The 22,500-nt window shown below is 43.0% G+C and overlaps 1 long non-coding RNA gene across 1 annotated transcript in view; it reads right to left on the bottom strand.

Moving 5' to 3' along the window:
- Nucleotides 1-22,500, bottom strand: part of LOC120571116 — a 61,785-nt gene that overhangs the window by 37,639 nt on the left and 1,646 nt on the right. The window lies entirely within an intron of this gene.

Genomic DNA, 22,500 nt, shown 5'->3' with positions numbered 1-22,500 from the left:
GAGCTGCGCGCTGATTGGTTTGAGCGAACCACATAGAAACACATGGGAGACTCGGCAGCAGGCCTCATATTTCAGACACTGCAAAGTTATGCATTGTTTGTCGGTCTATTTCGTTATTAAATTCACTTCGGAGACTTTTTTTTAAGCGTTTATTAGGGATTAACTTGAGTTCAAATGCATCAAACAGCAGTGACGACTGCATGAACTCATGTGTTTACTTAAAAGAGAAGCTATTCTCCCCCACAGGCCAACAACGATCTTGAAAAGGGTGATAAATTGATTATTTAGGGTATTTTACACTGTTCCTTAAGGTCTCCTGATGGGGTATGTAACATTGGTTGGGCTGAAGATTGCCTGAATGCTATTTTATTAGGCCCTTAACTACCCTGTGAATATGGCTCTATTTGGAACGAGAGCTTTTCTTCCAAATATGGTATGCTCATGAATATTCAGAATGAGCTGCGCGCTGATTGGTTTGAGCGAACCACATAGAAACACATGGGAGACTCGGCAGCAGGCCTCATATTTCAGACACTGCAAAGTCATGCATTGTTTGTCAGGCTATTTCGTTATTAAATTCACTTCGGAGACTATTTTTTGTAAGCGTTTATTAGGGATTAACTTGAGAATGCAACTTAAAATGCATCAGACAGCAGTGACGACTGCATGAACTCGTGTGTGTTTACTTAAAAAGGGAAGGATTTCTCCCCCACAGGCCTAAAAAACGATCTTGAAAGCCAACTTTTTCAAAACCCAATAACCTCAAAGTTTTCCCTGACAATTCGACAATACTCAACAGTTAACCATCGGCTTCACACGTTCAACTTTTAAAAAGATGCCAGACATCTTTTCCACAGTTTTGGTTTGGTTTGGGTTGGTCCGGGCCCTTTTACTTCCAATGAAAAAGGAAAGCTAAGTGTAGTGTGTCTCTCTTTGATATTTTAGACAACAGTGTGCGTCCAACTTTGTGTCAGCGAGTTCGTGTGTGTGTTTTTTTTCCTTCCCTTTACTGTTTCAATATGACGAAAACCTCCAGCGCAAAGCCAGCTCCATAAAGTAATACCAAAGAGCTCTGAACTCAACGACTGGAACTGGACTGCGAGCCGGTCCTCATCACCCAAAACATCCGCGTCGGACTTCGCTAATGTGGGATCAAGTCCCCGGCAGCCTGGTCCTAAACTAGGGTTGGGTATGGTTAGGGTCTAAGGGCATTTTCTAAGGGTCTAAGGGCATTTTCTAAGGGTCTAAGGGAGTTTCTAAGGGTCTAAGGGCATTTTCTAAGGGTCTAAGGGCATTTTCTAAGGGTCTAAGGGCATTTTCTAAGGGTCTAAGGGAGTTTCTAAGGGTCTAAGGGCATTTTCTAAGGGTCTAAGGGCATTTTCTAAGGGTCTAAGGGAGTTTCTAAGGGTCTAAGGGCATTTTCTAAGGGTCTAAGGGAGTTTCTAAGGGTCTAAGGGCATTTTCTAAGGGTCTAAGGGAGTTTCTAAGGGTCTAAGGGCATTTTCTAAGGGTCTAAGGGCATTTTCTTTGTGATTGTTTCGGGGCAAAAATCCTTGATTATGCGGCACGATTTCTTAAAAAAATGCGATGGAATATGCGGGATATTTATGCAATTTTAATGCGATGAAATTGCGGGAACTTGCAAAAAACTGCAGTTTTGCAGCTTTTCGATGACGTTCACGTCGCGTAGTTACGTCACTTCGTAACGTTCCCATGGCAACAGAGGAAAATGGATGCCCAGGAGTTTGTGGAACAGCTGACTCTCTTTCCTCCGGGCAATGAAGCCAAGGTCAGAAATATCGAGCTCTATAAAGAGGGATATATATATATATATATTTATATATAGATAGATAGACAGTACAGGCCAAAAGTTTGGACACACCTTCTCATTCAATGTGTTTCTTTATTTTCATGACTATTTACATTGTAGATTCTCACTGAAGGCATCAAAACTATGAATGAACACATGTGGAATTATGTACTTAACAAAAAAGTGTGAAATAACTGAAAACATGTCTTATATTTTAGATTCTTCAAAGTAGCCACCCTTTGCTTTTTTTGATATTTCTGCAAACCCTTGGTGTTCTCTCAATGAGCTTCATGAGGTAGTCACCTGAAATGGTTTTACCTTCACAGGTGTGCTTTGTCAGGGTTAATTAGTGGAAGTTTTTCCCTTATTAATAAAAAAGCAAAGGGTGGCTACTTTGAAGAATCTAAAATATAAGACATGTTTTCAGTTATTTCACACTTTTTTGTTAAGTACATAATTCCATATGTGTTCATTCATAGTTTTGATGCCTTCAGTGAGAATCTACAATGGAAATAGTCATGAAAATAAAAAGGAAACACATTGAATGAGAAGGTGTGTCCAAACTTTTGGCCTGTACTATATATATATATATATATATATATATCTGAAGGAAAACAGGAACTGTGAATTAAACAGTAAAGTCTACTTGTGCTACATTGTGGTGGTAAAGAACCCAACAGTGCTTCACAGAAATGGGCCGTTTCAGTGGCTCTCCCACAGTCCTACAACCTTGCCAAAAAAATACAAGACTAGAGGTTTTCAGTAGAGGTGTGAATCTTCACTGATGTCCCGATTCAATTACGATTAATCATGTCAGCGATTCGATTCGATATCTCCATGCATCACGATGCGTCAAATACATGTCTCTATAAAAGCCATGTAGGATATTTAATTCACAGCTTTTCAAGCTCCAAAAACCAAACATTCTGCAGAGCTCTAATACTAAATAAAGTGGATCCATAAAACTATACAGCACTGAGCACATGGCACCTCCTGAATGTGTTAACATACCAGAATATGTAAACAGAAATGTTGTCAGGCCTACATTACATTATAAACAGAAATAACCGATTATGAGCCGGCCGATTATGGATGCAGCATCGTCCACGTCTCGATGCAATCGATTATTTGATTAATTTCAACACCTTTGAGTGAGAATTCATTATACAGTTGGAGACCATATAGACATTGTGTTGCATGTGTTGAGTGAAGAGTTTGTGAGAGATATTTTGCAGGGAGTAATGAGTGTGCAGAGATTTGTGCAGAATGCAAATATGATAACATTTCATGTTAAGTTCAAAAAACCATGTACTAGGGTTCTCCAGTCAGTGCCCTTCAGCAAGGCACTGGCTCAGATCTGGAGTTGGCCCCCGGGCGCTGTGATTGGCTGCCCACTGCTCCCCTTGAGGGATGGGTTAAATGCAGAGAATGAATTTCGCAACATGTATGTGACAATAAAGTACCTTTACTAACACAGTTTTGCATGCACTATAGTGCTATAGTGCTACTCTAGTGATCAGAAGGGTGTTTTGGTGTTTAAAGCCCCCAACTTCGTCTTCCAGGCAGCACTGCCTGGTTAACTGCTCCTCAGATCTCTGCAGGGTAAATCCAGACAGCTAGCTAGACTATCTGTCTGTCTGTCTGTCTGTCTATCTGTCTGTCTGTCTAACTGCTCCTCAGATCTCTGCAGGGTAAATCCAGACAGCTAGCTAGACTATCTGTCTGTCTGTCTGTCTGTCTGTCTAACTGCTCCTCAGATCTCTGCAGGGTAAATCCAGACAGCTAGCTAGACTATCTGTCTGTCTGTCTGTCTGTCTGTCTAACTGCTCCTCAGATCTCTGCAGGGTAAATCCCAGACAGCTAGCTAGACTATCTGTCTGTCTGTCTGTCTAACTGCTCCTCAGATCTCTGCAGGGTAAATCCAGACAGCTAGCTAGACTATCTGTCTGTCTGTCTGTCTAACTGCTCCTCAGATCTCTGCAGGGTAAATCCAGACAGCTAGCTAGACTATCTGTCTGTCTGTCTGTCTGTCTGTCTAACTGCTCCTCAGATCTCTGCAGGGTAAATCCAGACAGCTAGCTAGACTAATCTGTCCAATCGGAGTTTTCTCTCGCACGACTAAAACCACTTTTGAACGTACACACGTTCATCCCGAGGCTATTTTGCAGAGTGTGGCGACTGTGATTGGTTTAATAAAATGCCAATAAACGTTTTTCTCCCATCCCAAAACGCTGTGTGGACTCAGCCAGACCCCAACGTCGTCCTCCAGGCAGCACCGGGATCAGGCAAGGGTTAGGGTCAAGGGTTAGGGTCAAGGGTTAGGGTCAAGGGTTAGGGTCAAGGGTTAGGTGCCTTGAAGTCGTCGACTGGACCTTTAAAAACCCCATCGAGCAGACACAAGCCATCTCTTGTGGAGAAATGTATTTGACGTGCGGCTCGCAGGATGTTTTTTTGGCTCCACTTCCACAGCCTATGCATCCTGGGCCTCGATCCAAAACATGCGCAGCTCGCTGCCAACAGTTGTGTAACTGAGTTCAGGGTGGATTTTCTCCTTCAGGCGTACACACACACACACAGAAATACTTGAACCAGGTCCGACTGTTGCTCTGTTGTTTTCGCCCCCTTGAGGAAAAGGATTTTTTTTATTTTTTTGGTGGAAAATTCATGCAGCACTAATGCAAAATAGACCCCCCCCCCCCCTAGAAATCAGGATAATACTGTACAGATGGAGCAACTGGTCCAAGTCTCTCGCTCCTCCACGCTCTCTGCATCGATGTTGTTCGGAGTCGACCCCGAAACGAGCTCCGATCTTTACGTGATTACGCAACAGAGACATCACATCTCGGAAACTGGCATCAGAAGAGAAAACCACAGACATGTACAGCGGTAATGGTTACGAGAGAAATCGTGTGAAGATGCTTTTGATACGAGAGAGATATAATGGCTGCGCTGCTGGTCTTACTCTCTGTTACTCTCATCCCTCCCTCCCTCCTTCTGGTACACTAGCCTGGTCCTACCAGACTCTGGTACAGTAGCCTGGTCCTACCAGACTCTGGTACACTAGCCTGGTCCTACCAGACTCTGGTACATTAGCCTGGTCCTACCAGACTCTGGTACACTAGCCTGGTCCTACCAGACTCTGGTACATTAGCCTGGTCCTACCAGACTCTGGTACACTAGCCTGGTCCTACCAGACTCTGGTACACTAGCCTGGTCCTACCAGACTCTGGTACACTAACCTGGTCCTAACAGACTCTGGTACACTAGCCTGGTCCTACCAGACTCTGGTACACTAGCCTGGTCCTACCAGACTCTGGTACATTAGCCTGGTCCTACCAGACTCTGGTACACTAGCCTGGTCCTAACAGACTCTGGTACACTAGCCTGGCCCGCAACTCTGGTACACAGCCTGGCTGCAGACTCTGGTACACTAGCCTGGTCCTATCAGACTCTGGTACACTAGCCTGGTCCTAACAGACTCTGGTACACTAGCCTGGTCCTAACCAGACTCTGGTCCACTAGCCTGGTCCTAGCAGACTCTGGTACACTAGCCTGGTCCTACCAGACTCTGGTACACTAGCCTGGTCCTAGCAGACTCTGGTACACTAGCCTGGTCCTACCAGACTCTGGTACACTAGCCTGGTCCTACCAGACTCTGGTACACTAGCCTGGTCCTACCAGACTCTGGTACACTAGCCTGGTCCTAACAGACTCTGGTACACTAGCCTGGTCCTACCAGACTCTGGTACACTAGCCTGGTCCTACCAGACTCTGGTACACTAGCCTGGTCCTACCAGACTCTGGTACACTAACCTGGTCCTACCAGACTCTGGTACACTAGCCTGGTCCTAGCAGACTCTGGTACACTAGCCTGGTCCTACCAGACTCTGGTACACTAGCCTGGTCCTACCAGACTCTGGTACATTAACCTGGTCCTACCAGACTCTGGTACACTAGCCTGGTCCTACCAGACTCTGGTACACTAGCCTGGTCCTACCAGACTCTGGTAGACTAGCCTGGTCCTACCAGACTCTGGTACACTAGCCTGGTCCTACCAGACTCTGGTACACTAGCCTGGTCCTACCAGACTCTGGTACATTAACCTGGTCCTACCAGACTCTGGTACACTAGCCTGGTCCTACCAGACTCTGGTACACTAGCCTGGTCCTACCAGACTCTGGTACATTAGCCTGGTCCTACCAGACTCTGGTACACTAGCCTGGTCCTACCAGACTCTGGTACACCAGCCTGGTCCTACCAGACTCTGGTACACCAGCCTGGTCCTACCAGACTCTGGTACACTAGCCTGGTCCTAACAGACTCTGGTACACTAGCCTGGTCCTACCAGACTCTGGTACACTAGCCTGGTCCTAGCAGACTCTGGTACATTAGCCTGGTCCTACCAGACTCTGGTACACCAGCCTGGTCCTACCAGACTCTGGTACACTAGCCTGGTCCTACCAGACTCTGGTACACTAGCCTGGTCCTAACAGACTCTGGTACACTAGCCTGGTCCTACCAGACTCTGGTACACTAGACCTCATGGCTTCGCTCGCATCTTTCTCCCCAAAATGCCCCTCCCCCCCAAAAAATGCCCATTATGGCCCATATATACAGTACAGTATGCCCACTACAATACATTAGGCCCTAACCCTCATTAACGTATGAAATCATCGTACTCGAGCCCTGAAAATTAAAATTAATTTGAAAAACAACCTATGGGAGCGTTTTTTATTTTTATTAAAAAAATGTTGAGGTGGGGGCAAGGACAGTCACTCTCTTATTCCTCCGAGTCTCTGAACTCCCATCTTTTTCCTCAAGTTGTTTCTGCTATTATCCTGCAGTCGTTTTCAAGTTTAAACCATAAAAAAGGCAGAAAAAAGGGGGGAATAAAAGAACAGCAGGAAATGAAATACGTGGGGACATAAAGCCCTTCTGTGCTCAGTAAAGCAGACACGAAGCAGATTGTGCTTCTGACTCCGTTCTGGATTAATCAGCGTGGACATAAAGAGACGAGACGAAGAGGCCCGGCCATATTTAAAAGACTATTTATAATAATAATAATAATAATAATGACAATTTATACTTTATTAATCCCGCCAGGGAAATTACAATGTTTTCACTCTGTTGTTATTAATATGCACATTACACACAGGCCTGAATCACACACACACACACTAACACACTAACACACTAACTAATACAGTATTAGGGGACCACTAAGATCTATATAAAAGAGACTTCAGATACAGTATTAGGGGACCACTAAGGTCTATATAAAAGAGACTTCAGATACAGTATTAGGGGACCACTAAGGTCTATATAAAAGACTTCAGATACAGTATTAGGGGACCACTAAGGTCTATATAAAAGAGACTTCAGATACAGTATTAGGGGACCACTAAGGTCTATATAAAAGACTTCAGATACAGTATTAGGGGACCACTAAGGTCTATATAAAAGACTTCAGATACAGTATTAGGGGACCACTAAGATCTATATAAAAGAGACTTCAGATACAGTATTAGGGGACCACTAAGGTCTATATAAAAGACTTCAGATACAGTATTAGGGGACCACTAAGGTCTATATAAAAGACTTCAGATACAGTATTAGGGGACCACTAAGGTCTATATAAAAGAGACTTCAGATACAGTATTAGGGGACCACTAAGGTCTATATAAAAGAGACTTCAGATACAGTATTAGGGGACCACTAAGGTCTATATAAAAGAGACTTCAGATACAGTATTAGGGGACCACTAAGGTCTATATAAAAGAGACTTCAGATACAGTATTAGGGGACCACTAAGGTCTATATAAAAGAGACTTCAGATACAGTATTAGGGACCACTAAGGTCTATATAAAAGAGACTTCAGATACAGTATTAGGGGACCACTAAGGCCTATATAAAAGAGACTTCAGATACAGTATTAGGGGACCACTAAGGCCTATATAAAAGAGACTTCAGATACAGTATTAGGGGACCACTAAGGTCTATATAAAGACTTCAGATACAGTATTAGGGGACCACTAAGGTCTATATAAAAGAGACTATAAGTTTAGGGAACACTAAGGGAGAACTTCAGATACAGTATTAGGGGACCACTAAGGCCTATATAAAAGAGACTTCAGATACAGTATTAGGGGACCACTAAGGTCTATATAAAAGAGACTTCAGATACAGTATTAGGGGACCACTAAGGTCTATATAAAAGAGACTTCAGATACAGTATTAGGGGACCACTAAGGTCTATATAAAAGAGACTTCAGATACAGTATTAGGGGACCACTAAGGCCTATATAAAAGAGACTTCAGATACAGTATCAGGGGACCACTAAGGTCTATATAAAAGAGACTTCAGATACAGTATTAGGGGACCACTAAGGTCTATATAAAAGCATCCAAAGAGCACCATGTCATGGGACCTTTAAGACGTCTGCGTGTGTTTATAAAGTACCTCTAAAGTAGCTCTAGAAACGCTGCAGGAATAAAGCAGGAAAAGCTGCAGCAGGATGGTGTAATATGCAGGTTTTTGGGGGAATCCTTCATACAGTAATGTTTACCGAGTGCACAGCGACTTGGCTGTCGGCTGTGTTTTCCTATCCTCTAACAGAGAGGGTGATTTGACTGACGCTCGGAGCAGATTGCATCCCAGCAGGAGGCGAACTAAAAACGGTTTACGCACCGCGGCTCTCCCTAAACTGTCTAACAGTGGCAGCGCTCCACCTTGTAAATTTGGAATAGTCATTTTTAGATTTTTTTTTTTATTTTTTTCTCCCAGCAGTCTATCTCCAAATTGGCATTCGCTTGGGAGTGCTGTTTTGGTATCAGGGAAGAAGAATCGTTTTGTTCTCATCTCAACGCAGATATACCTCGACACAGGGTGCCCCCCCCCCCCCCGAATCTTTTAGGGTTTTTAAAATAACATCAACTTTTTGTGCGGTGTGTCGTTTCCCCACCTCAGTCTCTCTGACTTTAGAATGAGGATGAAGACAGCTGGCGGACAAAAAAGCCATAAAAAAGTGGAAAAAAATGTAAATAAATGTAAATAAATGTAAATAAAAGCGCCAAAAACGTCAAAAAAATACGTTTGAGAAAGTGTCGAAAAACGCAACAAAAAGGTCTTTACAAGCGGCAAGAAAAACAACAAAAAATGTCCAAAAAAAAGACGTCACAAATGTCGAAAAAAAAAGCACCGAAAACTTCAAAATCTATATATGTCTACATGTCAGCCTAATACCAGGGTCCCAACTAAGTGGAATGCAGCCATCAGTAATGGTTTAATACCAGGGTCTCTCCTAAGTGGAATACAGCCATCATTAATGGTTTAATACCAGGACCTCTCCTAAGTGGAATGTAGCCATCAGTAATGGTTTAATACCAGGACCTCTCCTAAGTGGAATGCAGCCATCATTAATGGTTTAATACCAGGGTCTCTCCTAAGTGGAATGCAGCCATCAGTAATGGTTTAATACCAGGGCCTCTCCTAAGTGGAATACAGCCATCAGTAATGGTTTAATACCAGGACCTCTCCTAAGTGGAATGCAGCCATCATTAATGGTTTAATACCAGGACCTCTCCTAAGTGGAATGCAGCCATCATTAATGGTTTAATACCAGGACCTCTCCTAAGTGGAATTCAGCCATCAGTAATGGTTTAATACCAGGGTCTCTCCTAAGTGGAATGCAGCCATCAGTAATGGTTTAATACCAGGACCTCTCCTAAGTGGGATGCAGCCATCATTAATGGTTTAATACCAGGGTCTCTCCTAAGTGGAATGCAGCCATCAGTAATGGTTTAATACCAGGACCTCTCCTAAGTGGAATGCAGCCATCATTACTGGTTTAATACCAGGACCTCTCCTAAGTGGAATGCAGCCATCAGTAATGGTTTAATACCAGGACCTCTAAGTGGAATCAGCCATCAGTAATGGTTTAATACAGGCCTCTCCTAAGTGGAATGCAGCCATCATTAATGGTTTAATACCAGGACCTCTCTAAGTGGAATTCAGCCATCAGTAATGGTTTAATACCAGGGTCTCTCCTAAGTGGAATTCAGCCATCAGTAATGGTTTAATACCAGGACCTCTCCTAAGTGGAATTCAGCCATCAGTAATGGTTTAATACCAGGGTCTCTCCTAAGTGGAATTCAGCCATCAGTAATGGTTTAATACCAGGACCTCTCCTAAGTGGAATTCAGCCATCAGTAATGGTTTAATACCAGGGTCTCTCCTAAGTGGAATGCAGCCATCAGTAATGGTTTAATACCAGGACCTCTCCTAAGTGGAATTCAGCCATCAGTAATGGTTTAATACCAGGGTCTCTCCTAAGTGGAATTCAGCCATCAGTAATGGTTTAATACCAGGGCCTCTCCTAAGTGGAATGCAGCCATCATTAATGGTTTAATACCAGGACCTCTACTAAGTGGAATGCAGCCATCATTAATGGTTTAATACCAGGACCTCTCCTAAGTGGAATGCAGCCATCATTAATGGTTTAATACCAGGACCTCTCCTAAGTGGAATGCAGCCATCAGTAATGGTTTAATACCAGGGTCTCTCCTAAGTGGAATGCAGCCATCAGTAATGGTTTAATACCAGGGTCTCTCCTAAGTGGAATTCAGCCATCAGTAATGGTTTAATACCAGGGTCTCTCCTAAGTGGAATTCAGCCATCAGTAATGGTTTAATACCAGGACCTCTCCTAAGTGGAATTCAGCCATCAGTAATGGTTTAATACCAGGGTCTCTCCTAAGTGGAATTCAGCCATCAGTAATGGTTTAATACCAGGACCTCTCCTAAGTGGAATTCAGCCATCAGTAATGGTTTAATACCAGGGTCTCTCCTAAGTGGAATTCAGCCATCAGTAATGGTTTAATACCAGGGTCTCTCCTAAGTGGAATGCAGCCATCAGTAATGGTTTAATACCAGGACCTCTCCTAAGTGGAATGCAGCCATCATTACTGGTTTAATACCAGGGTCTCTCCTAAGTGGAATGCAGCCATCAGTAATGGTTTAATACCAGGGTCTCTCCTAAGTGGAATTCAGCCATCAGTAATGGTTTAATACCAGGGCCTCTCCTAAGTGGAATGCAGCCATCATTACTGGTTTAATACCAGGGTCTCTCCTAAGTGGAATTCAGCCATCAGTAATGGTTTAATACCAGGGTCTCTCCTAAGTGGAATGCAGCCATCAGTAATGGTTTAATACCAGGGTCTCTCTCTAAGTGGAATGCAGCCATCAGTAATGGTTTAATACCAGGACCTCTCCTAAGTGGAATGCAGCCATCATTACTGGTTTAATACCAGGGTCTCTCCTAAGTGGAATGCAGCCATCAGTAATGGTTTAATACCAGGACCTCTCCTAAGTGGAATGCAGCCATCAGTAATGGTTTAATACCAGGACCTCTCCTAAGTGGAATGCAGCCATCATTACTGGTTTAATACCAGGGTCTCTCCTAAGTGGAATGCAGCCATCAGTAATGGTTTAATACCAGGGTCTCTCCTAAGTGGAATTCAGCCATCAGTAATGGTTTAATACCAGGGCCTCTCCTAAGTGGAATGCAGCCATCAGTAATGTCTGTCCCTCTAACAAGTTTATCGTCTTCTCATTTTTTAAACATTATCTGCCAGTCGGTCCACCTTTCTAACTTCAACTCTTTTCTGACAAGATTTCCGCTGCAGTTTGTTGATCGTTAGCGCACGGTTTGGGGTGGGGGGGGGGTGTGGGGTGTGGGGGGGGGTGAATGTGGGTCGTTTCGAGAGTGCCGCAATCACCTCCCTTCCCTTCCCCGTCTCCATTATTGAACACAAGCCCCCCCCCCCCATTATCTTCCACTGTAATTGGATAAGTTACCTTTAAAAAAAAAAAAAAAAAGAAAATCTCTGCTTTTACTTTAGCTCTTAAAAAACATGGAAATTCTGCACCTTTCTACCCTTTTTTTTCTTCCACCTCTTCACGGAAACAACAAAAAAAAAATCAATTTGAAAATGTTTTCTTGTTATTTTTTTTTTAAGGAATATCTCTCGAGTGGCACTTAATAAAATTGAATAAATGTGTTGGAGGGGAGGAAGGGAGGAAGGGAGGGAGGGACTGAATCAAACCGTCCAACACTCATTACTCTGAAAAACACTTGACTTCAGCACAGCCTCAATTATGTGGCAGTGGATAAAACGGCAGCGCTTATCCAGCTTACTTATTACAGCAGCTATTTGCATCATATACTGTATGTATATGTATGTGTATACTTCCAGAAAAATGCAGAGTTTTTCTTGTGGTTGATCAGGTTTTTCTGGAGGGACTGTTATACTGTATGTGTACTGCATGTATCATTTGGGGAAATCGTGATAGTTGCATCCCAATTTCTTTGGGCCACACTGGAAATGATTGATCACAGTAAGGGCCGGACATGTTGAGTTTATTGACATGCTTTTATTTAACACAAAAAAAGTCTATTAATTTTGTAATGTTGCACGTCTCATCTAGCTTTCTCCCGTACAGTTTGGTCGACATAAAACCCTAAAATCGGTCAAATTCAGATACAGTATTAGGAGACCACTAAGGTCTATATAAAAGAGACTTCAGATACAGTATTAGGGGACCACTAAGGTCTATATAAAAGAGACTTCAGATACAGTATTAGGGGACCACTAAGGTCTATATAAAAGAGACTTCAGATACAGTATTAGGAGACCACTAAGGTCTATATAAAAGAGACTTCAGATACAGTATTAGGGGACCACTAAGGTCTATATAAAAGAGACTTCAGATACAGTATTAGGGGACCACTAAGGCCTATATAAAAGAGACTTCAGATACAGTATTAGGAGACCACTAAGGTCTATATAAAAGAGACTTCAGATACAGTATTAGGGGACCACTAAGGTCTATATAAAAGAGACTTCAGATACAGTATTAGGGGACCACTAAGGTCTATATAAAAGAGACTTCAGATACAGTATTAGGAGACCACTAAGGTCTATATAAAAGAGACTTCAGATACAGTATTAGGAGACCACTAAGGTCTATATAAAAGAGACTTCAGATACAGTATTAGGGACCACTAAGGTCTATATAAAAGAGACTTCAGATACAGTATTAGGGGACCACTAAGGCCTATATAAAAGAGACTTCAGATACAGTATTAGGAGACCACTAAGGCCTATATAAAAGAGACTTCAGATACAGTATTAGGGGACCACTAAGGTCTATATAAAAGAGACTTCAGATACAGTATTAGGGGACCACTAAGGTCTATATAAAAGAGACTTCAGATACAGTATTAGGGGACCACTAAGGTCTATAATAAAAAAACTTCAGATACAGTATTATGGGGACCACTAAGGTCTATATAAAAGAGACTTCAGATACAGTATTAAGGGGACCACTAAGGTCTATATAAAAGAGACTTCAGATACAGTATTAGGAGGACCACTAAGGTCTATATAAAAGAGACTTCAGATACAGTATTAGGAGACCACTAAGGTCTATATAAAAGAGACTTCAGATACAGTATTAGGGGACCACTAAGGTCTATATAAAAGAGACTTCAGATACAGTATTAGAGGACCACTAAGGTCTATATAAAAGAGACTTCAGATACAGTATTAGGGGACCACTAAGGTCTATATAAAAGATACTTCAGATACAGTATTAGGGGACCACTAAGGTCTATATAAAAGAGACTTCAGATACAGTATTAGAGGACCACTAAGGTCTATATAAAAGAGACTTCAGATACAGTATTGGGGACCACTAAGGTCTATATAAAGAGACTTCAGATACAGTATTAGAGGGACCACTAAGGTCTATATAAAAGAGACTTCAGATACAGTATTAAAGGGACCACTAAGGTCTATATAAAAGATACTTCAGATACAGTATTAGGGGACCACTAAGGTCTATATAAAAGAGACTTCAGATACAGTGTTAGTAGGGGTCACTAAGGTCTATATAAAAGAGACTTCAGATACAGTATTAGGGACCACTAAGGTCTATATAAAAGAGACTTCAGATACAGTATTAGGGGACCACTAAGGTCTATATAAAAGAGACTTCAGATACAGTATTAGGGGACCACTAAGGTCTATATAAAAGCATCCAAAGAGCACCATGTAATTCTGAGTCTCAAAGTCGGCAAATCGGTCGCATAATTACAGCATGGAAAAACTGTTTCCTGATATTTTTGTTTTTGGTGTGTTGCACAACTAGTCGGGTCAAAATTTGCTGTTTGAACCTAAATTGAAATGAAGAGCCCTGATTTGGACCCCCGGGCCTTGAGTTTGACACCATGTGCTTTAGACGTTTTCGTCACTCTGAGTTTTTTTGTCCTCTCGCTTTTGTCGACATTTCTTGTCGCATTTTTCCGACTTTTTTCCCCGATGAACAGAGTCAGGATGTGGTGTCAGAACAACAAGAGGATCTGAGCACACATTGCACATGACACATTTCTCAACTCGACACCCACAACTTCTCAGCAGAGAGAGAGAGAGGGAGAGAGAGAGAGAAGAGAGAGAGAGAGAGAGAGAGAGAGAGAGAGAGAGAGAGAGAGGGAGAGAGAGAGGGAGAGAGAAGAAAAGAGATTGGGGAGAGAGAGGGAGAAAGAGATTGGGGAGACAATCTAAAAAGTTAGAAATTAGACCTCAGAAAGGAATCACAATCACACACCCACACCCGCACACACACACACACACACACACACACACAAGTCTGTATCACTATCTTTGTGGGGACATGTCATTGACATAAAGCATTCCCTAGCGCCTAACCCTCACCCTCACCTTAACCATCCCAACTAAATGCCTAACCCTAACCCTCACCCTAACCATTACCCTAACCTTAACCATTACCCTAACCTTAACCATTACCCTAACCATAACCTAATTCTAACCCTAATCCTAAAACCAAGTCTTAACCCTCAAACAGCCCTTTAAACTCTTGGGGTCCAGCATTTTGGTCCCCACGAGGCTGTGCAGACCCCACAAGTATACTGTAGTCCCCGGTTTTTTGACCCCACGAATATAGTAAAACAGGTACACACACACACACACACACACAGGCCGGTGGCGAGCAAAAAAACACGTGAATCACCCAGCAGAACATCTCCCGCTACGACGAGGCGCCGCCGCCGCTGCAGCGTTGGTTACGGGCGCCCGGTGTGTGTTGGCGGGCAACACAACGACACAACAACACAACGACACAACAACACAACGACACAACGACACAACGACACAAAGACACAACGACACAACGACACAACGACACAACGACACAACGACACAACGACACAACGACACAACGACACAACGACACAACGACACAACGACACAACAACACAACGACACAACGACACAACAACACAACGACACAACAACAACGACACAACAACACAACAACACAACAACGCAACGACACAACAACACAACAACACAACGACACAACAACACAACGAGTGGGTAAAAAAGAAAAGAAAAAGAAAGGTAGCGTGGTGGAGAAGAGTTCAGCAGCGAGGCTTCGCTTTCATACTACAGCGAGAGAGAGGCGAGAAGGCAGCAAACTGCCTGCCCACACACACACACACACCTCAGGTGTGTGTGTGTGTGTGTGTGTGTGTGTGTGTGTGTGTGTGTGGACTGGTAGGGTGAGTCATTCTCTCCCACGTAGTCGATACGTCCACCAGCGGTTGTGGAGAGATCCCATCAGCCCTCTCTCAGATACCTGCAGCCCGTTCTCACTCCAAAACTAAGCTACAAAAAAATAAAATACTGACGCTCGGTCTGTGCATCCTCGAAAAAATTCATAAATAAATACATAAATAAAGCGAGATATAAGAGGAACAACGTCCTGTACGTGGCGGTCAAAACTTGAAGTGGTATGTAGAGAGACAGCAGTAGAGAGTAGTATGTAGAGAGACAGCAGTAGAGAGTAGTATGTAGAGAGACAGCAGTAGAGAGTAGTATGTAGAGAGACAGCAGTAGAGAGTAGTATGTAGACAGACAGCAGTAGAGAGTAGTATGTAGAGAGACAGCAGTAGAGAGGAGTATGTAGAGAGACAGCAGTAGAGAGTAGTATGTAGAGAGACAGCATTAGAGAGTAGTATGTAGAGAACAGCAGTAGAGAGTAGTATGTAGAGACAGCAGTAGAGAGTAGTATGTAGAGAGACAGCAGTAGAGAGTAGTATGTAGAGAGACAGCAGTAGAGAGAAGTATGTAGTATGTAGTATGTGTGTGAAAGCACCAGAGACACAAAATAACACCCCAAAATCCCAGAAAAAGTGATTGTTTTGTCATAATATGGGCACTTTAATTAAGATTTTTCTTACTTAACCAGGTGAAAGTCTTGTTGACATTCAGATTTAAAAGAGAACAGATGGTAGCATGAAAACACTGTCACAACAGTATCCCGTATGTGTGTAATGTAGAGTACGAAGTCGGCTAACGCAGCGTCACAGCCAAGGTTAGAGCAGTTTTACATTTTCAATTAGATTTTATTGTAGTTTTGACTTTTGGATTTCATTTTTTTTGGGATATACTGTAGACTACATGACCTCTGACCATGTGATGTGATAAAAAAACATATTTGTCATGGGTCACTGCAATCAAAATGCACTTTTTCCAAAGTCTGTATGTGTGTGGAAGCACCAGAGGCAGAAAATAACACCCCAAAATCCCAGAAAAAGTGATTTTTTTCTCCATAATATGGGCACTTTAATGTTTAATAATTTTAGTTTGTACAGTACAGGCCAAAAGTTTGGACACACCTTCTCATTCAATGTGTTTCCTTTTTATTTTCATGACTATTTCCATTGTAGATTCTCACTGAAGGCATCAAAACTATGAATGAACACATATGGAATTATGTACTTAACAAAAAAGTGTGAAATAACTGAAAACATGTCTTATATTTTAGATTCTTCAAAGTAGCCACCCTTTGCTTTTTATTAATAAGGGATAAACTTCCACTAATGAACCCTGACAAAGCACACCTGTGAAGGTAAAAACCATTTCAGGTGACTACCTCATGAATCTCATTGAGAGAACACCAAGGGTTTTGCAGAGTTATCAAAAAAGCAAAGGGTGGCTACTTTGAAAAATATAAGACATGTTTCCGTTATTCACTTTGTTAAGTACATAATTCCATGTGTTCATTCTCGTGTGATGCCTTCGAAGACTAAAAACGTCATGAAAATAAGAAACATTGAATGAGAATATATTTTGCGGGCTCCACCAGACTCCATGTAAATAATCCGGGACTTTTGGCGTGTATAGAGCCAGCATATCTCCACCAGACTCCATGTAAATAATCAGGACTTTTTAGCGTGTATAGAGCCAGCATATCTCCACCAGACTCCATGTAAATAATCAGGACTTTTAAGCGTGTATAGAGCCAGCATATTTGGTATCTCCAGCAGACTCCATGTAAATAATCAGGACTTTTTAGCATGTATAGAGCCAGCATATCTCCACCAGACTCCATGTAAATAATCAGGACTTTTTAAGTGTATAGAGCCAGCATATCTCCACCAGACTCCATGTAAATAATCAGGACTTTTAGCGTGTATAGAGCCAGCATATCTCCCCAGACTCCATGTAAATAATCAGGACTTTTAAGCGTGTATAGAGCCAGCATATCTCCACCAGACTCCTGTATAAATAATCAGGCTTTTAGCGTGTATAGAGCCACATATCTCCACAGCCCATGTAATAGTCAGGATTGTGGTTTTGTGAGCCAGCATAACTCCGCAAACTCCATTTTAAAATTAGGACTTTTAGCGTGTACTTTTCTGATTCGGACTCTGAAATACAACAACCTTTTTTGTCGTTATCTGTGTGTAATCGAACAAACTGAACACATTTAAAAGTATTGAGAGTAGAGCAGCAGCAGCAGCATTTGGAGGTAACAGATGGCGCCTTTATCAACAACAGCGCGATCAGAGAGGGACTTCGGGGCATCAGTCGTCGTGTTTTTTGCCTCCGCGGTTAACGAGACATTACGGCAAACACTCGCACACTCCGATCTGCTGCAGCTCGAGGGGTTGGATGTGTTCATTCACAACGTGACTCTAGACTAGCGGTACTTTCTTCGTGAAAGGAATCCTAAAAAGCCGTTAAAGTGTACATGTGTGCATATATGTGTGAGTCGTGATGAAGACACTGTGGGCATGTAAACACACTCGGTAAGGGAGTTAGGTTATTAGCAAATCCCCGAAGGAAAATCACCAGCTCCGAAATGATAAGAACTGAGAATAGAGGTCTAGTGTGTGTGTGTGTGTGTGTGTGTGTGTGTGTGTGTGTGTGTGTGTGTGTGTGTGTGTGTGTGTGTGTGTGGGGGACTCTCCTGCCGATTTATTTCAATATGTAGTGGGTATTTGTTAAGGGGGTTTATTTACTCAAGCATAATGTACATTTGTGTTTATCAAAGTGTGTGTGTGTGTGGATGTGTATATGCGTGTGCGTCTGTGTGTGTGTGTGTGTATCTGTGTGTATGTGTGTGCCTGTGTGTGTGTGTGTGTGTGTGCGCATGTGCATGTGTGTGTATGCGCTTGTGTGTCTGTGTATGTGTGTCTGTGTGTGTATATGTGTCTGTGTGTGTGTGTGTCTGTTTAGTTTAGTTTATTTAGCAGGACAATGTGCAGTTACATTAAAAAGATGGCTGCACCAGATTTAGCATTAAGTCGAGGCGAGCAGGTACCATGTGATGGAGTCGGCGAGGCCGAGGTCGGTGGTCGGTCGGAGTGAGCCAGTCGAGGCCGAGTCGAGAGTCGGTAGGTGAGCGGTACCATGTGATGGGTCGAGGGAGTCGAGTCGAGTCGAGGTCAGTCGAGGCGGAGCGAGGCGGCAGGAGCAGGTACCATGTGATGGAGTCCCGAGTGAGTCAGGGTGAGGGGTCGGGTGAGTCAGTGAGGAGGCAGCAGGAGTGAGGCGGTGAAGGTGCCATGTGATGGGTCGAGTCGAGTCAGTCGGGGTGGAGTCGAGGTCAGTCGAGGCAGTCGAAGCGGAAGTGAGCCGAGGTCAAGTCGAGAGCGAGAAGTGAGTCAAGTCGAGTTAGCGGTGATAAGTCGGTAGTCCAGGAGTCAGCGAGCAGGTACAATATGATGGGTCAGTGGCGAGGCGGTCCGAGGGCCAGTCAGTAGCGAGAAAAGCGAGTCAAGCGAGCGGTAGGGAGAGCTAAGCGGGAGTCAAAGGTGAGGAGTCTAGGGCGAAGCGAGATCAAGTCGAAGTGTCGAGAGTCCAGAGCGAGCGAGTGAAGCTGAGTCAGTGAGCGATCGAGGGTCAGAGCGAGTCAGCGGTCAGTCGAAGCGGTTAAGGGAATCAAGTCGAGAGCAGTGAAGCGGTCGAGCGAGTCGAAGCAGTGAGTCAGGTGAGATCGAAGTCGGTCAGGGTGAGTGAAGCAGTAGCGATGAGTCGAGCAGCGGAGGTAAACGAAGCGAGTGAAGATCGAAGCCGTCGAGGCAAGCAGTGATCTAGGAGGTCTAAGCGAGAGCAGCGAGGCGAGTCAAGGCGAGCAGGTACCATGTGATGGAAAAGCGCCAATAGAGTAATGTTAGGTGAACCAGGTGATTTAGCAAGCCTGCTCATTTACATACAGCTTAACAACAAGGACTAAATGCTGAGGGAATATTACTATGGAACGAATGCGTATGCACCCCACTAAAAGCGAATACAGCGTTGTCGGGATGTGATTCAGAAACAAGACAAAATAAAGAGTTTGATCATAAAACAGAACATGGCAAATAATGGGCTTTTACTCGGTTATACTATGTTGGCGATCGTTGGGGAGCGAAATTGAAATTCAGTTAATGTACATCCTACCGTGTACTCGAAACAGTAGATTAAATTACAAAGACGAGCTTCTCACGAGCTGGGTTGGTTCCTTTAGTTCTCATCGAGCATCTCCTTCTCCTCTTTGTCTTTCTGCCTCCACGCCTCTTTTGAAAATCGGGTCGAAGCCGAGTCCAGTCGAGCGGTCAGTAGTGAGCAGTCGAGCGGTGAGGCAATCAGAGTCAGTGAGAAGCGGTCAGTGAAGCGAATCGAACGGTCGAGCAGTCAGTAGTCCCGAGCGGTCGGTAGTCGAGGCGAGATCAAGTCGAGCAAGTCGGTCAAGTCCGGTGAGTCGAGTCAAGTTCGAGGCAGTCGAGTCAAGAAAGCGGTTGTGTGTGTGCATGTGTGTGTTTAGTTTGTTTATTAGCAGGACAATGTACGGTTATTAAAGGTGGCGCAGATGCGATGCGGGGCAGTCGAAGAGGGGTGACAGGTACCATGGTAGGTGCAGGCGGTCGAGGACGGTCAAAGGCGAGTCGGCGCGGTCAAGTCGAGAAAGCGAGTCGAGGTCAAGTCGAAGGCCGAGGTCAAGTCAGTGATCTAGTCGAAGCCGTGAGCTGTCCGTGACGAAGCGGTCAGCCGAGTCTAAACGGTCGAAGGCCGAGTCGAAGCGGTCAGCGGTCGAAGCGATTGCGAGTCTAAAGCGACTTCGAAGCGGTCAGCCGAAGCGGTCATGAAGCGGTCGGCGACGGTCGAAGCGGTCCAGCGGTATCGAAGCGGTCGAAGCGAAGTCCGAATCAAATCGCGAAGCCACGAAGTCAAAGCGGTCGAGCGGAGTCAAGTCGGCCGAGTCTAAGAGAAGCGAAGCGAATCAAAGCAGAATCAAGTGTGAGCGAAGTCTAAGCTGACGAGTGACAGTCTAAGCGGCAGTCAAAGCGAGTCTAAGCCGACGAGTCTAACGACGAGTCGAAGCCGAGTCAAGCGAGTCAAAGCGAGTCCGGTAGCGAAGTCAAACGTAGCGAGTCAAGCGGCCGAAGCGGAAGCAGTCAAGGCGAGCAGGTACCATGTGATGGAAAAGCGCCAATAGAGTAATGTTAGGTGAACCAGGTGATTTAACGAGCCTGCTCATTTACATACAGCTTAACAACAGAACTAAATGCTGAGGGAATATTACTATGGAGCAGTACGCCTATGCACCCCCACTAAGCGAATACAGCGTTGTGCGGATGTGATTCAGAACACAAGACAAAATAAGAGTTTGATCTCGCAAAACAGAACATGGCAAAATAATCGCTTTTTACTCGATTTATACTATGTTGGCGATCGTTGGGGAGCCGAAATTGAAATTCAGTTAATTGCACATCCCTACCGTGTACTCGAAACAGTAGATTAAATTACAAAGACGAGCTTCTCACGAGCTGGGTTGGTTCCTTTAGTTCTCATCGAGCATCTCGCTTCTCCTCTTGTGTCCTTTCTGCCTCCACTTACTCTTTTGAAAATCTTTCGGCCCAAAAAAAACACCCTGCCTGTTATTAATTCCACACAGAAAACGTACGTTTTCGGAAGTGAGACACAGGCCTATTGTTGGCTAGTTTTTATGCATTCTGACCAGTTCCCCAGCCTTAAAGTCTTTTTAACAAAACGTACTTTCATAATGCTGATTTATACAGCAGGAGGGCTGGTTGGTGTGTGATTAATCATGTCTGGAGTTCCTCCTCGGAGGCGTCTGATCAGAAACCTCCCGTCACTGACTCATCGCTGTGAAGACATCTCTGGGATTTACACCAGCTGGCTCGCCGCTCGCCACTCGCCACTCTTTACTACGAAGTACGGAGACTTTCTGACTGTCTGGGTCTCCCCCAATCTTATACAGCTGGGTGGCACAATATATAGATATATAGATATATAGATATAGATATAGAGATAGAGATAGAGATATAGATATATATATAGATATAGATATATAGATACATAGATATAGATACAGATATATAGATATAGATATAGAGATATATAGATATAGATATATAGAGATATAGATATATAGATATAGAGATAGATATAGATATATAGATATAGATATAGAGATAGAGATATAGATATATATATAGATATATAGATATAGATATATAGATACATAGATATAGATACAGATATATAGATATAGATATAGAGATATATAGATATAGATATATAGAGATATAGATATATAGATATAGAGATATAGATATAGATATATAGATATATATATAGAGATATAGATATAGATATAGAGATATAGATATATAGATATAGATAGATATAGAGATATAGATATATAGATATAGATAGATATATAGATATAGAGATATATAGATATAGATATATATAGGAGATATAGATATATAGATATAGAGATATAGATATAGAGATATAGATATATAGATATATAGATATAGATATATATAGGAGATATAGATATATAGATATAGATATAGAGATATAGATATATAGATATATCTGCCGTTGTTGTCACTTTTTCCGACATTTTTGTGGCGTTTTCCCGAAATTTTTGTCACTTTTTGTGACGTTTTTGTCACTTCTGCCTAAGTTTTTATCGCTTTTCCGACGTTTTTGTGGCTTTTTCCGTCATTTTTGTGGCTTTTTCCGACATTTTAGTGGCTTTTTTCGATGTTTTTGTGGCTTTCAGACGTTTTTGTCACTTTTTCCGACATTTGAGGTTTTTTTCAACATTTTTGTGGCTTTTTCCGACGTTTTTATCGCTTTTTCCGACATTTTTGTGGCTTTTTCTGACATTTTTGTCACTTTTTCCGACATTTTTGTGGCTTTTTTCAACGTTTTCGTGGCATTTTCCGATGTTTTTGTGGCTTTCTCACGTTTTTGACACTTTTTCCGACATTTTTGTGGCTTTTTCTGACATTTTTGTGGCT

Source organism: Perca fluviatilis, chromosome 13 (genome assembly GCF_010015445.1).
Source record: "Perca fluviatilis chromosome 13, GENO_Pfluv_1.0, whole genome shotgun sequence".
Taxonomy (NCBI): Eukaryota; Metazoa; Chordata; class Actinopteri; order Perciformes; family Percidae; genus Perca; species Perca fluviatilis.
The sequence above is the reverse complement of the archived record's forward strand: the minus strand, read 5'-3'. Positions and strand labels throughout refer to the sequence as shown.